Raw genomic sequence first — 19,768 nt, forward strand, 5'->3', positions numbered from 1 at the left:
GTTTTTTTATTAATTTGATTTAAATATTTTTTTTTGTAAAAATGTTTTAATATTATTTTTATTTATCTGCGCAGCAGGATGTGCGCCACAGGATGTGCGCCCCAGAGAATTTGCGCCCCACAGGATGTGCAATCACAGTTTTTTTATTAATTTGATTTGAAAAATAAAAATTGTAATTTGTTTTTAATATTTTTTTTATTTATGTGCGCAGCAGGATGTGCGCCGCAGGATGTGCAAGCACAGTTTTTTTATTAATTTGATTTGAAAAAAAAAAATTGTAAATTTTTTTTAATTTTATTTTTATTTATGTGCGCAGCAGGATGTGCGCCCCACAGAATTTTCGCCCCACAGGATGTGCAAGCACAGTTTTTTTATTAATTTGATTTAAATATTTTTTTTTGTAAAAATGTTTTAATATTATTTTTATTTATGTGCGCAGCAGGATGTGCGCCGCAGGATGTGCGCCCCACAGAATTTGCGCCCCACAGGATGTGCAAGCACAGTTTTTTTATTAATTTGATTTAAATATTTTTTTTTGTAAAAATGTTTTAATATTATTTTTATTCATGTGCGCCCCACAGAATTTGCGCCCCACAGGATGTGCAAGGACAGTTTTTTATTAATTTGATTTAAAAAAAAAATTGTAATTTGTTTTTAATATTATTTTTATTTATGTGCGCAGCTGGATGTGCGCCGCAGGATGTGCGCCCCACAGAATTTGCGCCCCACAGGATGTGCAAGCACAGTTTTTTTATTAATTTGATTTAAAAAAAAATTGTAATTTGTTTTTAATATTATTTGTATTTATGTGCGCAGCAGGATGTGCGCCGCAGGATTTGCGCCCCACAGAATTTGCGCCCCACAGGATGTGCAAGGACAGTTTTTTTATTAGTTTGATTTAAATATTTTTTTTGTAAAAATGTTTTAATATTATTTTTATTTATGTGCGCAGCAGGATGTGCGCCGCAGGATGTGCGCCCCACAGAATTTGCGCCCCACAGGATGTGCAAGCACAGTTTTTTTATTAATTTGATTTAAATATATTTTTTTGTAAAAATGTTTTAATATTATTTTTATTTATGTGCGCAGCAGGATGTGCGCCCCACAGAATTTTCGCCCCACAGGATGTGCAAGCACAGTTTTTTTATTAATTTGATTTAAATATTTTTTTTGTAAAAATGTTTTAATATTATTTTTATTTATGTGCGCCGCAGGATGTGCGCCCCACAGAATTTGCGCCCCACAGGATGTGCAAGCACAGTTTTTTTATTAATTTGATTTAAATATTTTTTTTTGTAAAAATGTTTTAATATTATTTTTATTTATGTGCGCAGCAGGATGTGCGCCGCAGGATGTGCGCCCCACAGAATTTGCGCCCCACAGGATTTGCAAGGACAGTTTTTTTATTAATTTGATTTTAAAAAAAAAATTGTAATTTGTTTTTAATATTATTTTTATGTATGTGCGCAGCAGGATGTGCGCCGCAGGATGTGCGCCCCACAGAATTTGCGCCCCACAGGATGTGCAAGGACAGTTTTTTTATTAATTTGATTTAAATATTTTTTTTGTAAAAATGTTTTAATATTATTTTTATTTATGTGCACAGCAGGATGTGCGCCGCAGGATGTGCGCCCCACAGAATTTGTGCCCCACATAATTTGCGCCCCACAGGATTTGCAAGCACAGTTTTTTTATTAATTTGATTTAAATATTTTTTTTTGTAAAAATGTTTTATTTAATTTTTATTTATGTGCGCAGCAGGATGTGTGCCGCAGGTTGTGCGCCCCACAGAATTTGCGCCCCACAGGATGTGCAAGGACAGTTTTTTTATTAATTTGATTTAAATATTTTTTTTGTAAAAATGTTTTAATATTATTTTTATTTATGTGCGCCGCAGGATGTGCGCCCCACAGAATTTGCGCCCCACAGGATGTGCAAGCACAGTTTTTTTATTAATTTGATTTAAAAAAAAATAATTGTAAATTGTTTTTAATATTATTTTTATTTATGTGCGCAGCAGGATGTGCACCGCAGGATGTGCGCCCCACATAATTTGCGCCCCACAGGATGTGCAAGCACAGTTTTTTTATTAATTTGATTTAAATATTTTTTTTTGTAAAAATGTTTTAATATTATTTTTATTCATGTGCGCAGCAGGATTTGCGCCGCAGGATGTGCGCCCCACAGAATTTGCGCCCCACAGGATGTGCAAGGACAGTTTTTTTATTAATTTGATTTAAAAAAAAAAATTGTAATTTGTTTTTAATATTATTTTTATTTATGTGCGCAGCAGGATGTGCCTCGCAGGATGTGCGCCCCACAGAATTTGCGCCCCACAGGATGTGCAAGCAGTTTTTTTATTAATTTGATTTAAATATTTTTTTTTGTAAAAATGTTTTAATATTATTTTTATTCATGTGCGCAGCAGGATTTGCGCCGCAGGATGTGCGCCCCACAGAATTTGCGCCCCACAGGATGTGCAAGGACAGTTTTTTTATTAATTTGATTTAAAAAAATAATTGTAAATTGTTTTTAATATTATTTTTATTTATGTGCGCAGCAGGATTTGCGCCGCAGGATGTGCGCCCCACAGAATTTGCGCCCCACAGGATGTGCAAGGACAGTTTTTTTATTAATTTGATTTAAATATTTTTTTTGTAAAAATGTTTTAATATTATTTTTATTTATGTGCGCAGCAGGATGTGCGCCGCAGGATGTGCGCCCCACAGAATTTGCGCCCCACAGGATGTGCAACGACAGTTTTTTTATTAATTTGATTTAAAAAAAAAAAATGTAAAAATGTTTTAATATTATTTTTATTTATGTGCGCAGCAGGATGTGTGCCGCAGGATGTGCACCCCACAGAATTTGCGCCCCACAGGATGTGCAAGCACAGTTTTTTTATTAATTTGATTTAAATATTTTTTTTTGTAAAAATGTTTTAATATTATTTTTATTTTATGTGCCTAGCAGGATGTGCGCTTCAGGATGTGCGCCCCACTGAATTTGCGCCCTACAGGATGTGCAAGCACAGTTTTTTTATTAATTTGATTTAAAAAAAAATAATTGTAAATTGTTTTTAATATTATTTTTATTTATGTGCGCAGCAGGATTTGCGCCGCAGGATGTGCGCCCCACAGAATTTGCGCCCCACAGGATGTGCAAGGACAGTTTTTTTATTAATTTGATTTAAAAAAAAAAAATTGTAGATTTGTTTTAATATTATTTTTATTCATGTGCGCAGCAGGATGTGCGCCGCATGATGTGCGATCCACAGAATTTGCGCCCCACAGGATGTGCAAGCAAGGTTTTTTATTAGTTATATTTAAATATTTTTTTCTGTAAAAATGTTTTAATATTATTTTTATTTATGTGCGCAGCAGGATGTGCGCCACATGATGTGCGCCCCACATAATTTGCGCCCCACAGGATGTGCAAGCACAGTTTTTTTTTTAATTTGATTTAAAAAAAAAATAATTGTAAATTGTTTTTAATATTATTTTTATTTATGTGCGCAGCAGGATGTGCGCCGCAGGATGTGCAAGCACAGTTTTTTTATTAATTTGATTTAAATATTTTTTTTTGTAAAAATGTTTTATTTTATTTTTATTTATGTGCGCAGCAGGATGTGCGCCGCAGGATGTGCGCCCCACAGAATTTGCGCCCCACAGGATGTGCAAGGACAGTTTTTTTATTAATTTGATTTAAATATTTTTTTTGTAAAGATGTTTTAATATTATTTTTATTTATGTGCGCAGCAGGATGTGTGCCGCAGGATGTGCGCCCCACAGAATTTGCGCCCCACAGGATGTGCAAGGACAGTTTTTTTATTAATTTGATTTTAAAAAAAAAATTGTAATTTGTTTTTAATATTATTTTTATTTATGTGCGCAGCAGGATGTGCGCCGCAGCATGTGCGCCCCACAGAATTTGCGCCCCACAGAATTTGCGCCCCACAGGATGTGCAAGCACAGTTTTTTTATTAATTTGATTTTAATATATTTTTTTGTAAAAATGTTTTAATATTATTGTTATTTATGTGCGCCGCATGATGTGCGCCCCACATAATTTTCGCCCTACAGGATGTGCAAGCACAGTTTTTTTATTAATTTGATTTAAAAAAAAAAAATTGTAAATTTGTTTCAATATTATTTTTATTTATGTGTGCCGCAGGATGTGCGCCCCACAGAATTTGCGCCCCACAGGATGTGCAAGCACAGTTTTTTTATTAATTTGATTTAAATATTTTTTTTTGTAAAAATGTTTTAATATTATTTTTATTTATGTGCGCAGCAGGATGTGCGCCGCAGTCTGTGCGCCCCACATAATTTGCGCCCCACAGGATGTGCAACCACAGTTTTTTATTAATTTGATTTAAAAAAAAAATTGTAATTTGATTTAAATATTTTTTTTTGTAAAAATGTTTTAATATTATTTTTATTTATGTGCGCAGCAGGATGTGCGCCGCAGGATGTGCGCCCCACAGAATTTGCGCCCCACAGGATGTGCAAGCACAGTTTTTTTATTAATTTGATTTAAATATTTTTTTTTGTAAAAATATTTTAATATTATTTTTATTTTATGTGCGCAGCAGGATGTGCGCCGCTTGATGTGCGCCCCACATAATTTGCGCCCCACAGGATGTGCAAGCACAGTTTTTTTATTAATTTGATTTAAAAAAAAAAAAATTGTAATTTGTTTTTAATATTATTTTTATTTATGTGCGCAGCAGGATGTGCGCCGCATGATGTGCGCCCCACATAATTTGCGCCCCACAGGATGTGCAAGCACAGTTTTTTTATTAATTTGATTTTAATACATTTTTTTGTAAAAATGTTTTAATATTATTTTTATTTATGTGCGCAGCAGGATGTGTGCCGCAGGATGTGCGCCCCACAGAATTTGCGCCCCACAGGATGTGCAAGCACAGTTTTTTTATTAATTTGATTTAAAAAAAAATAATTGTAAATTGTTTTTAATATTATTTTTATTTATGTGCGCAGCAGGATGTGCACCGCAGGATGTGCGCCCCACATAATTTGCGCCCCACAGGATGTGCAAGCACAGTTTTTTTATTAATTTGATTTAAATATTTTTTTTTGTAAAAATGTTTTAATATTATTTTTATTCATGTGCGCAGCAGGATTTGCGCCGCAGGATGTGCGCCCCACAGAATTTGCGCCCCACAGGATGTGCAAGGACAGTTTTTTTATTAATTTGATTTAAAAAAAAAAATTTTAATTTGTTTTTAATATTATTTTTATTTATGTGCGCAGCAGGATGTGCCTCGCAGGATGTGCGCCCCACAGAATTTGCGCCCCACAGGATGTGCAAGCAGTTTTTTTATTAATTTGATTTAAATATTTTTTTTGTAAAAATGTTTTAATATCATTTTTATTTATGTGCGCAGCAGGATGTGCGCCGCAGGATGTGCGCCCCACAGAATTTGCGCCCCACAGGATGTGCAAGCACAGTTTTTTTATTAATTTGATTTAAATATTTTTTTTTGTAAAAATGTATTAATATTATTTTTATTCATGTGCGCAGCAGGATGTGCGCCGCAGGATGTGCGCCCCACAGAATTTGCGCCCCACAGGATGTGCAAGCACAGTTTTTTTATTAATGTGATTTAAATATTTTTTTTTGTAAAAATGTATTAATATTATTTTTATTCATGTGCGCAGCAGGATTTGCGCCACAGGATGTGCGCCCCACAGAATTTGCGCCCCACAGGATGTGCAAGCACATTTTTTTTTTAAATTTGATTTAAAAAAAAAATAATTGTAAATTGTTTTTAATATTATTTTTATTTATGTGCGCAGCAGGATGTGCCTCGCAGGATGTGCGCCCCACAGAATTTGCGCCCCACAGGATGTGCAAGCAGTTTTTTTATTAATTTGATTTAAATATTTTTTTTGTAAAAATGTTTTAATATCATTTTTATTTATGTGCGCAGCAGGATGTGCGCCGCAGGATGTGCGCCCCACAGAATTTGCGCCCCACAGGATGTGCAAGCACAGTTTTTTTATTAATTTGATTTAAATATTTTTTTTTGTAAAAATGTATTAATATTATTTTTATTCATGTGCGCAGCAGGATGTGCGCCGCAGGATGTGCGCCCCACAGAATTTGCGCCCCACAGGATGTGCAAGCACAGTTTTTTTATTAATGTGATTTAAATATTTTTTTTTGTAAAAATGTATTAATATTATTTTTATTCATGTGCGCAGCAGGATTTGCGCCACAGGATGTGCGCCCCACAGAATTTGCGCCCCACAGGATGTGCAAGCACATTTTTTTTTTAAATTTGATTTAAAAAAAAAATAATTGTAAATTGTTTTTAATATTATTTTTATTTATGTGCGCAGCAGGATGTGTGCCGCAGGATGTGCGCCCCACAGAATTTGCGCCCCACAGGATGTGCAAGCACAGTTTTTTTATTAATTTGATTTAAATATTTTTTTTTGTAAAAATGTTTTAATATTATTTTTATTTATGTGCGCAGCAGGATGTGCGCCGCAGGATGTGCGCCCCACAGAATTTGCGCCCCACAGGATGTGCAAGGACAGTTTTTTTATTAATTTGATTTAAAAAAAAAAATTGTAATTTGTTTTTAATATTATTTTTATTTATGTGCGCAGCAGGATGTGCCTCGCAGGATGTGCGCCCCACATAATTTGCGCCCCACAGGATGTGCAAGGACAGTTTTTTTATTAATTTGATTTAAAAAAAAAATTGTAATTTGTTTTTAATATTATTTTTATTTATGTGCGCCGCAGGATGTGCGCCCCACAGAATTTGCGCCCCACAGGATGTGCAAGCACATTTTTTATATTAATTTGATTTAAAAAAAAAAAATTGTAAATTTTTTTTAATTTCATTTTTATTCATGTGCGCAGCAGGATGTGCGCCCCACAGAATTTGCGCCCCACAGGATGTGCAAGGACAGTTTTTTTATTAATTTGATTTAAAAAAAAAAAATTGTAATTTGTTTTTAATATTATTTTTATTTATGTGCGCAGAAGGATGTGCGCCGCAGGATGTGCGCCCCACAGAATTTTTGCCCCACAGGATGTGCAAGCACAGTTTTTTTATTAATTTGATTTAAATATTTTTTTTTGTAAAAATATTTTAATATTATTTTTATTTTATGTGCGCAGCAGGATGTGCGCTTCAGGATGTGCGCCCCACAGAATTTGCGCCCTACAGGATGTGCAAGCACAGTTTTTTTATTAATTTGATTTAAATATTTTTTTTTGTAAAAATGTTTTAATATTATTATTATTAATGTGCGCAGCTGGATGTGCGCCGCATGATGTGCGCCCCACATAATTTGCGCCCCACAGGATGAGCAAGCACAGTTTTTTTATTAATTGTTTTAAATATTTTTTTTGTAAAGATGTTTTAATATTATTTTTATTTATGTGCGCAGCAGGATGTGCGCCACAGGATGTGCAAGCACAGTATTTTTATTAATTTAATTTAAAAAAAAATAATCGTAAATTGTTTTTAATATTATTTTTATTTATGTGCGCAGCAGGATGTGCGCCGCAGGATGTGCGCCCCACAGAATTTGCGCCACACAAGATGTAAAAGGACAGTTTTTTTATTAATTTGATTTAAAAAAAAAAAATTGTAATTTGTTTTTAATATTATTTTTATTTATGTGCGCAGCAGGATGTGCGCCGCAGGATGTGCGCCCCACAGAATTTGCGCCCCACAGGATGTGCAAGCACAGTTTTTTTATTAATTTGATTTAAAAAAAAAAATTGTAAATTTGTTTCAATATTATTTTTATTTATGTGCGCAGCAGGATGTGTGCCGCAGGATGTGCGCCCCACAGAATTTGCGCCCCACAGGATGTGCAAGCACAGTTTTTTTATTAATTTGATTTTAATATATTTTTTTGTAAAAATGTTTTAATATTATTTTTATTTATGTGCGCCGCATGATGTGCGCCCCACATAATTTTCGCCCCACAGGATGTGCAAGCACAGTTTTTTTATTAATTTGATTTTAATATATTTTTTTGTAAAAATGTTTTAATATTATTTTTATTTATGTGCGCAGCAGGATGTGCGCCGCATGATGTGCGCCCCACATAATTTTCGCCCCACAGGATGTGCAAGCAGAGTTTTTTTATTAATTTGATTTAAATATTTTTTTTGTAAAAATGTTTTAATATTATTTTTATTTATGTGCAAAGCAGGATGTGCGCCGCAGTCTGTGCGCCCCACATAATTTGCGCCCCACAGGATGTGCAACCACAGTTTTTTATTAATTTGATTTAAAAAAAAAATTGTAATTTGTTTTTAATATTATTTTTATTTATGTGCGCAGCAGGATGTGCGCCGCAGGATGTGCGCCCCACAGAATTTGCGCCCCACTGGATGTGCAAGGACAGTTTTTTTATTAATTTGATTTAAATATTTTTTTTGTAAAAATGTTTTAATATTATTTTTATTTAAGTGCGCAGCAGGATGTGCGCCGCAGGATGTGCGCCCCACAGAATTTGCGCCCCACAGGATGTGCAAGCACAGTATTTTTATTAATTTGATTAAAAAAAAAATAATCGTAAATTGTTTTTAATATTATTTTTATTTATGTGCGCAGCAGGATGTGCGCCACAGGATGTGCGCCCCACATAATTTGCGCCCCACAGGATGTGCAAGCACAGTTTTTTTATTAATTTGATTTAAAAAAAAAATAATTGTAAATTGTTTTTTAATATTATTTTTATTTTTGTGCGCAGCAGGATGTGTGCCGCAGGATGTGCGCCCCACATAATTTGCGCCCCACAGGATGTGCAAGCACAGTTTTTTTATTAATTTGATTTAAATATTTTTTTTTGTAAAAATGTTTTAATATTATTTTTATTTATGTGCGCAGCAGGATGTGCGCCGCAGGATGTGCGCCCCACATAATTTGCGCCCCACAGGATATGCAAGCACAGTTTTTTTATCAATTTGATTTAAAAAAAAAAATTGTAAATTGTTTTTAATATTATTTTTATTTATGTGCGCAGCAGGATGTGCGCCGCAGGATGTGCGCCCCACATAATTTGCGCCCCACAGGATGTGCAAGCACAGTTTTTTTATTAATTTGATTTAAATATATTTTTTTGTAAAAATGTTTTAATATTATTGTTATTTATGTGCGCCGCATGATGTGCGCCCCACATAATTTTCGCCCCACAGGATTTGCAAGCACAGTTTTTTTATTAATTTGATTTAAAAAAAAAAAATTGTAAATTTGTTTCAATATTATTTTTATTTATGTGTGCCGCAGGATGTGCGCCCCACAGAATTTGCGCCCCACAGGATGTGCAAGCACAGTTTTTTTATTAATTTGATTTAAATATTTTTTTTTGTAAAAATGTTTTAATATTATTTTTATTTATGTGCGCAGCAGGATGTGCGCCGCAGTCTGTGCGCCCCACATAATTTGCGCCCCACAGGATGTGCAACCACAGTTTTTTATTAATTTGATTTAAAAAAAAAATTGTAATTTGTTTTTAATATTATTTTTATTTATGTGCGCAGCAGGATGTGCGCCGCAGGATTTGCGGCCCACAGAATTTGCGCCCCACAGGATGTGCAAGCAAGGTTTTTTTATTAATTTGATTTAAAAAAAAAATTGTAATTTGTTTTTAATATTATTTTTATTTATGTGCGCAGCAGGATGTGCGCCGCTTGATGTGCGCCCCACATAATTTGCGCCCCACAGGATGTTTGATTTAAAAAAAAAATTGTAATTTGTTTTTAATATTATTTTTATTTATGTGCGCAGCAGGATGTGCGCCGCAGGATTTGCGGCCCACAGAATTTGCGCCCCACAGGATGTGCAAGGACAGTTTTTTTATTAATTTGATTTAAAAAAAAAAAAATTGTAATTTGTTTTTAATATTATTTTTATTTATGTGCGCAGCAGGATGTGCGCCGCATGATGTGCGCCCCACATAATTTGCGCCCCACAGGATGTGCAAGCACAGTTTTTTTATTAATTTGATTTTAATACATTTTTTTGTAAAAATGTTTTAATATTATTTTTATTTATGTGCGCAGCAGGATGTGCGCCGCATGAAGTGCGCCCCACATAATTTTCGCCCCACAGGATGTGCAAGCACAGTTTTTTTATTAATTTGATTTAAAAAAAAAAAATTGTAAATTTGTTTCAATATTATTTTTATTTATGTGCGCAGCAGGATGTGTGCCGCAGGATGTGCGCCCCACAGAATTTGCGCCCCACAGGATGTGCAAGCAGAGTTTTTTTATATATTTGATTTAAATATTTTTTTTTGTAAAAATGTTTTAATATTATTTTGATTTATGTGCGCAGCAGGATGTGCGCCGCAGGATGTGCGCCCCACAGAATTTGCGCCCCACAGGATGTGCAAGCACAGTTTTTTTATTAATTTGATTTAAAAAATAATTTTTGTAAAAATGTTTTAATATTATTTTTATTTATGTGCGCAGCAGGATGTGCGCCGCGGGATGTGCGCCCCACAGGATGTGCAAGGACAGTTTTTTTATTAATTTGATTTAAATATTTTTTTTTGTAAAAATGTTTTAATATTATTTTTATTCATGTGCGCAGCAGGATTTGCGCCGCAGGATGTGCGCCCCACAGGATGTGCAAGGACAGTTTTTTTATAAATTTGATTTAAAAAAAAAAATTGTAAATTTTTTTTAATTTTATTTTTATTTATTTGCGCAGCAGGATGTGCGCTGCAGGATGTGCGCCCCACATAATTTGCGCCCCACAGGATGTGCAGGGACAGTTTTTTTATTAATTTGATTTAAATATTTTTTTTGTAAAAATGTTTTAATATTATTTTTATTTATGTGCGCCGCAGGATGTGCGCCCCACAGAATTTGCGCCCCACAGGATGTGCAAGCACCGTTTTTTTATTAATTTGATTTAAATATTTTTTTTTGTAAAAATGTTTTAATATTATTTTTATTTATGTGCGCAGCAGGATGTGCGCCGCAGGATGTGCGCCCCACAGAATTTGCGCCCCACAGGATGTGCAAGCACAGTTTTTTTATTAATTTGATTTAAATATATTTTTTTGTAAAAATGTTTTAATATTATTTTTATTTATTTGCGCAGCAGGATGTGCGCCCCACAGAATTTGCACCCCACAGGATGTGCAAGGAAAGTTTTTTTATTAATTTGATTTAAAAAAAAAAATTGTAATTTGTTTTTAATATTATTTTTATTCATGTGCGCAGCAGGATGTGCGCCCCACAGAATTTGCGCCCCACAGGATGTGCAAGCACAGTTTTTTTATAAATTTGATTTAAATATTTTTTTTTGTAAAAATGTTTTAATATTATTTTTATTTATGTGCGCAGCAGGATGTGCGCCCCACAGAATTTGCGCCCCACAGGATGTGCAAGGAAAGTTTTTTTATTAATTTGATTTTAAAAAAAAATTGTAATTTGTTTTTAATATTATTTTTATTTATGTGCGCAGCAGGATGTGCGCCGCAGGATGTGCGCCCCACAGAATTTGCGCCCCACTGGATGTGCAAGGACAGTTTTTTTATTAATTTGATTTAAATATTTTTTTTGTAAAAATGTTTTAATATTATTTTTATTTAAGTGCGCAGCAGGATGTGCGCCGCAGGATGTGCGCCCCACAGAATTTGCGCCCCACAGGATGTGCAAGCACAGTATTTTTATTAATTTGATTTAAAAAAAAATAATCGTAAATTGTTTTTAATATTATTTTTATTTATGTGCGCAGCAGGATGTGCGCCACAGGATGTGCGCCCCACATAATTTGCGCCCCACAGGATGTGCAAGCACAGTTTTTTTATTAATTTGATTTAAAAAAAAAAAATTGTAAATTTGTTTCAATATTATTTTTATTTATGTGTGCCGCAGGATGTGCGCCCCACAGAATTTGCGCCCCACAGGATGTGCAAGCACAGTTTTTTTATTAATTTGATTTAAATATTTTTTTTTGTAAAAATGTTTTAATATTATTTTTATTTATGTGCGCAGCAGGATGTGCGCCGCAGTCTGTGCGCCCCACATAATTTGCGCCCCACAGGATGTGCAACCACAGTTTTTTATTAATTTGATTTAAAAAAAAAATTGTAATTTGTTTTTAATATTATTTTTATTTATGTGCGCAGCAGGATGTGCGCCGCAGGATTTGCGGCCCACAGAATTTGCGCCCCACAGGATGTGCAAGCAAGGTTTTTTTATTAATTTGATTTAAAAAAAAAATTGTAATTTGTTTTTAATATTATTTTTATTTATGTGCGCAGCAGGATGTGCGCCGCTTGATGTGCGCCCCACATAATTTGCGCCCCACAGGATGTTTGATTTAAAAAAAAAATTGTAATTTGTTTTTAATATTATTTTTATTTATGTGCGCAGCAGGATGTGCGCCGCAGGATTTGCGGCCCACAGAATTTGCGCCCCACAGGATGTGCAAGGACAGTTTTTTTATTAATTTGATTTAAAAAAAAAAAAATTGTAATTTGTTTTTAATATTATTTTTATTTATGTGCGCAGCAGGATGTGCGCCGCATGATGTGCGCCCCACATAATTTGCGCCCCATAGGATGTGCAAGCACAGTTTTTTTATTAATTTGATTTTAATACATTTTTTTGTAAAAATGTTTTAATATTATTTTTATTTATGTGCGCAGCAGGATGTGCGCCGCATGAAGTGCGCCCCACATAATTTTCGCCCCACAGGATGTGCAAGCACAGTTTTTTTATTAATTTGATTTAAAAAAAAAAAATTGTAAATTTGTTTCAATATTATTTTTATTTATGTGCGCAGCAGGATGTGTGCCGCAGGATGTGCGCCCCACAGAATTTGCGCCCTACAGGATGTGCAAGCACCGTTTTTTTATTAATTTGATTTAAATATTTTTTTTTGTAAAAATGTTTTAATATTATTTTTATTTATGTGCGCAGCAGGATGTGCGCCGCAGGATGTGCGCCCCACAGAATTTGCGCCCCACAGGATGTGCAAGCACAGTTTTTTTATTAATTTGATTTAAATATATTTTTTTGTAAAAATGTTTTAATATTATTTTTATTTATGTGCGCAGCAGGATGTGCGCCCCACAGAATTTGCGCCCCACAGGATGTGCAAGGAAAGTTTTTTTATTAATTTGATTTAAAAAAAAAAATTGTAATTTGTTTTTAATATTATTTTTATTCATGTGCGCAGCAGGATGTGCGCCCCACAGAATTTGCGCCCCACAGGATGTGCAAGCACAGTTTTTTTATAAATTTGATTTAAATATTTTTTTTTGTAAAAATGTTTTAATATTATTTTTATTTATGTGCGCAGCAGGATGTGCGCCCCACAGAATTTGCGCCCCACAGGATGTGCAAGGAAAGTTTTTTTATTAATTTGATTTTAAAAAAAAATTGTAATTTGTTTTTAATATTATTTTTATTTATGTGCGCAGCAGGATGTGCGCCGCAGGATGTGCGCCCCACAGAATTTGCGCCCCACAGGATGTGCAAGCACAGTTTTTTTATTAATTTGATTTAAATATTTTTTTTTGTAAAAATGTTTTAATATTATTTTTATTTATGTGCGCAGCAGGATGTGCGCCGCAGGATGTGCGCCCCACAGAATTTGCGCCCCACAGGATGTGCAAGCACAGTTTTTTTATTAATTTGATTTAAATATATTTTTTTGTAAAAATGTTTTAATATTATTTTTATTCATGTGCGCAGCAGGATGTGCGCCGCAGGATGTGCGCCCCACAGAATTTGCGCCCCACAGGATGTGCAAGCACAGTTTTTTTATTAATTTGATTTAAAAAAAATTGTTGTAAAAATGTTTTAATATTATTTTGATTTATGTGCGCAGCAGGATGTGCGCCGCAGGATGTGCGCCCCACAGGATGTGCAAGGACAGTTTTTTTATAAATTTGATTTAAAAAAAAAAATTGTAAATTTTTTTTAATTTTATTTTTATTTATTTGCGCAGCAGGATGTGCGCTGCAGGATGTGCGCCCCACAGAATTTGCGCCCCACAGGATGTGCAAGGACAGTTTTTTTATTAATTTGATTTAAATATTTTTTTTGTAAAAATGTTTTAATATTATTTTTATTTATGTGCGCAGCAGGATGTGCGCAGCAGGATGTGCGCCGCAGGATGTGCGCCCCACAGGATGTGCAAGCACAGTTTTTTTATTAATTTGATTTAAATATTTTTTTTTGTAAAAATGTTTTAATATTATTTTTATTTATGTGCGCAGCAGGATGTGCGCCGCAGGATGTGCGCCCCACAGAATTTGCGCCCCACAGGATGTGCAAGCACAGTTTTTTTATTAATTTGATTTAAATATATTTTTTTGTAAAAATGTTTTAATATTATTTTTATTTATGTGCGCAGCAGGATGTGCGCCCCACAGAATTTGCGCCCCACAGGATGTGCAAGGAAAGTTTTTTTATTAATTTGATTTAAAAAAAAAAATTGTAATTTGTTTTTAATATTATTTTTATTCATGTGCGCAGCAGGATGTGCGCCCCACAGAATTTGCGCCCCACAGGATGTGCAAGCACAGTTTTTTTATAAATTTGATTTAAATATTTTTTTTTGTAAAAATGTTTTAATATTATTTTTATTTATGTGCGCAGCAGGATGTGCGCCCCACAGAATTTGCGCCCCACAGGATGTGCAAGGAAAGTTTTTTTATTAATTTGATTTTAAAAAAAAATTGTAATTTGTTTTTAATATTATTTTTATTTATGTGCGCAGCAGGATGTGCGCCGCAGGATGTGCGCCCCACAGAATTTGCGCCCCACAGGATGTGCAAGCACAGTTTTTTTATTAATTTGATTTAAAAAAAAATTGTAATTTGTTTTTAATATTATTTTTATTTATGTGCGCAGCAGGATGTGCGCCGCAGGATGTGCGCCCCACAGGATGTGCAAGGACAGTTTTTTTATTAATTTGATTTAAAACAAAAAAATTGTAATTTGTTTTTAATATTATTTTTATTTATGTGCGCAGCAGGATGTGCGCCGCAGGATGTGCGCCCCACAGAATTTGCGCCCCACAGGATGTGCAGGCACAGTTTTTTTATTAATTTGATTTAAATATATTTTTTTGTAAAAATGTTTTAATATTATTTTTATTCATTTTTTTATAAATTTGATTTAAATATTTTTTTTTGTAAAAATGTTTTAATATTATTTTTAATTATGTGCGCAGCAGGATGTGCGCCGCAGGATGTGCGCCCCACAGAATTTGCGCCCCACAGGATGTGCAAGCACAGTTTTTTTATTAATTTGATTTAAAAAAAAATTGTAATTTGTTTTTAATATTATTTTTATTTATGTGCGCAGCAGGATGTGCGCCGCAGGATGTGCGCCCCACAGGATGTGCAAGGACAGTTTTTTTATTAATTTGATTTAAAACAAAAAAATTGTAATTTGTTTTTAATATTATTTTTATTTATGTGCGCAGCAGGATGTGCGCCGCAGGATGTGCGCCCCACAGAATTTGCGCCCCACAGGATGTGCAGGCACAGTTTTTTTATTAATTTGATTTAAATATTTTTTTTTGTAAAAATGTTTTAATATTATTTTGATTTATGTGCGCAGCAGGATGTGCGCCGCAGGATGTGCGCCCCACAGAATTTGCGCCCCACAGGATGTGCAAGGACAGTTTTTTTATTAATTTGATTTAAAAAAAAAAATTGTAATTTGTTTTTAATATTATTTTTATTCATGTGCGCAGCAGGATGTGCGCCCCACAGAATTTGCGCCCCACAGGATGTGCAAGCACAGTTTTTTTATAAATTTGATTTAAATATTTTTTTTTGTAAAAATGTTTTAATATTATTTTTAATTATGTGCGCAGCAGGATGTGCGCCGCAGGATGTGCGCCCCACAGAATTTGCGCCCCACAGGATGTGCAAGCACAGTTTTTTTATTAATTTGATTTAAAAAAAAATTGTTGTAAAAATGTTTTAATATTATTTTGATTTATGTGCGCAGCAGGATGTGTGCCACAGGATGTGCGCCCCACAGAATTTGCGCCCCACAGGATGTGCAAGCACATTTTTTTTATTAATTTGATTTAAATATTTTTTTTTGTAAAAATGTTTTAATATTATTTTTATTCTTGTGCGCAGCAGGATTTGCGCCGCAGGATGTGCGCCCCACAGAATTTGCGCCCCACAGGATGTGCAAGCACAGTTTTTTTATTAGTTTGATTTAAATATTTTTTTTTGTAAAAATGTTTTAATATTATTTTTATTTATGTGCGCAGCAGGATGTGCGCCGCAGGATGTGCGCCCCACAGAATTTGCGCCCCACAGGATGTGCAAGCACAGTTTGTTTATTAATTTGATTTAAAAAAAAAAATTGTAATTTGTTTTTAATATTATTTTTATTTATGTGCGCAGCAGGATGTGCGCAGCAGGATGTGCGCCCCACAGAATTTGCGCCCCACAGGATGTGCAAGCACAGTTTTTTTATTAGTTATATTTAAATTTTTTTTTTTGTAAAAATGTTTTAATATTATTTTTATTTATGTGCGCAGCAGGATGTGCGCCGCAGGATGTGCGCCCCACAGGATGTGCAAGGACAGTTTTTTTATTAATTTGATTTAAAAAAAAAAAATTGTAATTTGTTTTTAATATTATTTTTATTTATGTGCGCAGCAGGATGTGCGCCCCACAGAATTTGCGCCCCACAGGATGTGCAAGCACAGTTTTTTTATTAATTTGATTTAAAAAAAAAAAATTGTAATTTGTTTTTAATATTATTTTTATTTATGTGCGCAGCAGGATGTGCGCCGCAGGATGTGCGCCCCACAGAATTTGCGCCCCACAGGATGTGCAAGCACATTTTTTTTATTAATTTGATTTATATATTTTTTTTTGTAAAAATGTTTTAATATTATTTTTATTCTTGTGCGCAGCAGGATTTGCGCCGCAGGATGTGCGCCCCACAGAATTTGCGCCCCACAGGATGTGCAAGGACAGTTTTTTTATTAATTTGATTTAAAAAAAAAATTGTAATTTGTTTTTAATATTATTTTTATTTATGTGCGCAGCAGGATGTGCGCCGCAGGATGTGCGCCCCACAGAATTTGCGCCCCACAGGATGTGCAAGCACAGTTTTTTTATTAATTTGATTTAAATATTTTTTTTTGTAAAAATGTTTTAATATTATATTTATTTATGTGCGCCGCAGGATGTGCGCCCCACAGAATTTGCGCCCCACAGGATGTGCAAGCACAGTTTGTTTATTAATTTGATTTAAAAAAAAAGTTGTAATTTGTTTTTAATATTATTTTTATATATGTGCGCAGCAGGATGTGCGCCGCAGGATGTGCGCCCCACAGAATTTGCGCCCCACAGGATGTGCAAGCACAGTTTTTTTATTAATTTGATTTAAAAAAAAAATTGAAATTTGTTTTTAATATTATTTTTATTTATGTGCGCAGCAGGATGTGTGCCGCAGGATGTGCGCCCCACAGAATTTGCGCCCCAGAGGATGTGCAAGCACAGTTTTTTTATTAATTTGATTTTAATATTTTTTTTTGTAAAAATGTTTTAATATTATATTTATTTATGTGCGCCGCAGGATGTGCGCCCCACAGAATTTGCGCCCCACAGGATGTGCAAGCACAGTTTGTTTATTAATTTGATTTAAAAAAAAAGTTGTAATTTGTTTTTAATATTATTTTTATATATGTGCGCAGCAGGATGTGCGCCGCAGGATGTGCGCCCCACAGAATTTGCGCCCCACAGGATGTGCAAGCACAGTTTTTTTATTAATTTGATTTAAAAAAAAAATTGAAATTTGTTTTTAATATTATTTTTATTTATGTGCGCAGCAGGATGTGTGCCGCAGGATGTGCGCCCCACAGAATTTGCGCCCCAGAGGATGTGCAAGCACAGTTTGTTTATTAATTTGATTTAAAAAAAAAAATTGTAATTTGTTTCTAATATTATTTTTATTTATGTGCGCAGCAGGATGTGCGCCGCAGGATGTGCGCCCCACATAATTTGCGCCCCACAGGATGTGCAAGGACAGTTTTTTTATTAATTTGATTTAAATATTTTTTTTTGTAAAAATGTTTTAATATTATTTTTATTTATGTGCGCAGCAGGATGTGCGCCCCACAGAATTTGCGCCCCACAGGGTGTGCAAGCACAGTTTTTTTATTAATTTGATTTAAATATTTTTTTTTGTAAAAATGTTTTAATATTATTTTTATTCATGTGCACAGCAGGATGTGCGCCGCATGATGTGCGCCCCACATAATTTGCGCCCCACAGGATGAGCAAGCACAGTTTTTTTATTAATTTGATTTAAAAAAAAAAAATTGTAATTTGTTTTTAATATTATTTTTATTTATGTGCGCAGCAGGATGTGCGCCGCAGGATGTGCGCCCCACAGAATTTGCGCCCCACAGGATGTGCAAGCACAGTTTTTTTATTAATTTGATTTAAATATTTTTTTTTGTAAAAATATTTTAATATTATTTTTATTTCATGTGCGCAGCAGGATGTGCGCTTCAGGATGTGCGCCCCACATAATTTGCGCCCCAGAGGATGAGCAAGCAAAGTTTTTTTATTAATTGTTTTAAATAATTTTTTTGTAAAGATGTTTTAATATTATTTTTATTTATGTGCGCAGCAGGATGTGCGCCGCAGGATGTGCGCCCAACAGAATTTGCGCCCCACAGGATGTGCAAGCAAAGTTTTTTTATTAATTTGATTTAAATATATTTTTTTGTAAAAATGTTTTAATATTATTTTTATTCATGTGCGCAGCAGGATGTGCGCCCCAAAGAATTTGCGCCCCACAGGATGTGCAAGCACAGTTTTTTTATTAATTTGATTTAAAAAAAAATTGTTGTAAAAATGTTTTAATATTATTTTGATTTATGTGCGCAGCAGGATGTGTGCCACAGGATGTGCGCCCCACAGAATTTGCGCCCCACAGGATGTGCAAGCACAGTTTTTTTATTAATTTGATTTTAAAAAAAAAAATTGTAAATTTTTTTTAATATTATTTTTATTTATGTGCGCAGCAGGATGTGCGCCGCAGGATGTGCGCCCCACAGAATTTGCGCCCCACAGGATGTGCAAGCACATTTTTTTTATTAATTTGATTTAAATATTTTTTTTTGTAAAAATGTTTTAATATTATTTTTATTCTTGTGCGCAGCAGGATTTGCGCCGCAGGATGTGCGCCCCACAGAATTTGCGCCCCACAGGATGTGCAAGCACAGTTTTTTTATTAGTTTGATTTAAATATTTTTTTTTGTAAAAATGTTTTAATATTATTTTTATTTATGTGCGCAGCAGGATGTGCGCCGCAGGATGTGCGCCCCACAGAATTTGCGCCCCACAGGATGTGCAAGCACAGTTTGTTTATTAATTTGATTTAAAAAAAAAAATTGTAATTTGTTTTTAATATTATTTTTATTTATGTGCGCAGCAGGATGTGCGCAGCAGGATGTGCGCCCCACAGAATTTGCGCCCCACAGGATGTGCAAGGACAGTTTTTTTATTAATTTGATTTAAAAAAAAAAATTGTAATTTGTTTTTAATATTATTTTTATTTATGTGCGCAGCAGGATGTGCGCCGCAGGATGTGCGCCCCACATAATTTGCGCCCCACAGGATGTGCAAGCACAGTTTTTTTATTAATTTGATTTAAATATTTTTTTTTGTAAAAATGTTTTAATATTATTTTTATTTATGTGCGCAGCAGGGTGTGCGCCGCAGGATGTGCGCCCCACAGAATTTGCG

Source organism: Pleuronectes platessa, unplaced genomic scaffold (assembly GCF_947347685.1).
Source record: "Pleuronectes platessa unplaced genomic scaffold, fPlePla1.1 scaffold_26, whole genome shotgun sequence".
Lineage (NCBI taxonomy): Eukaryota > Metazoa > Chordata > Actinopteri > Pleuronectiformes > Pleuronectidae > Pleuronectes > Pleuronectes platessa.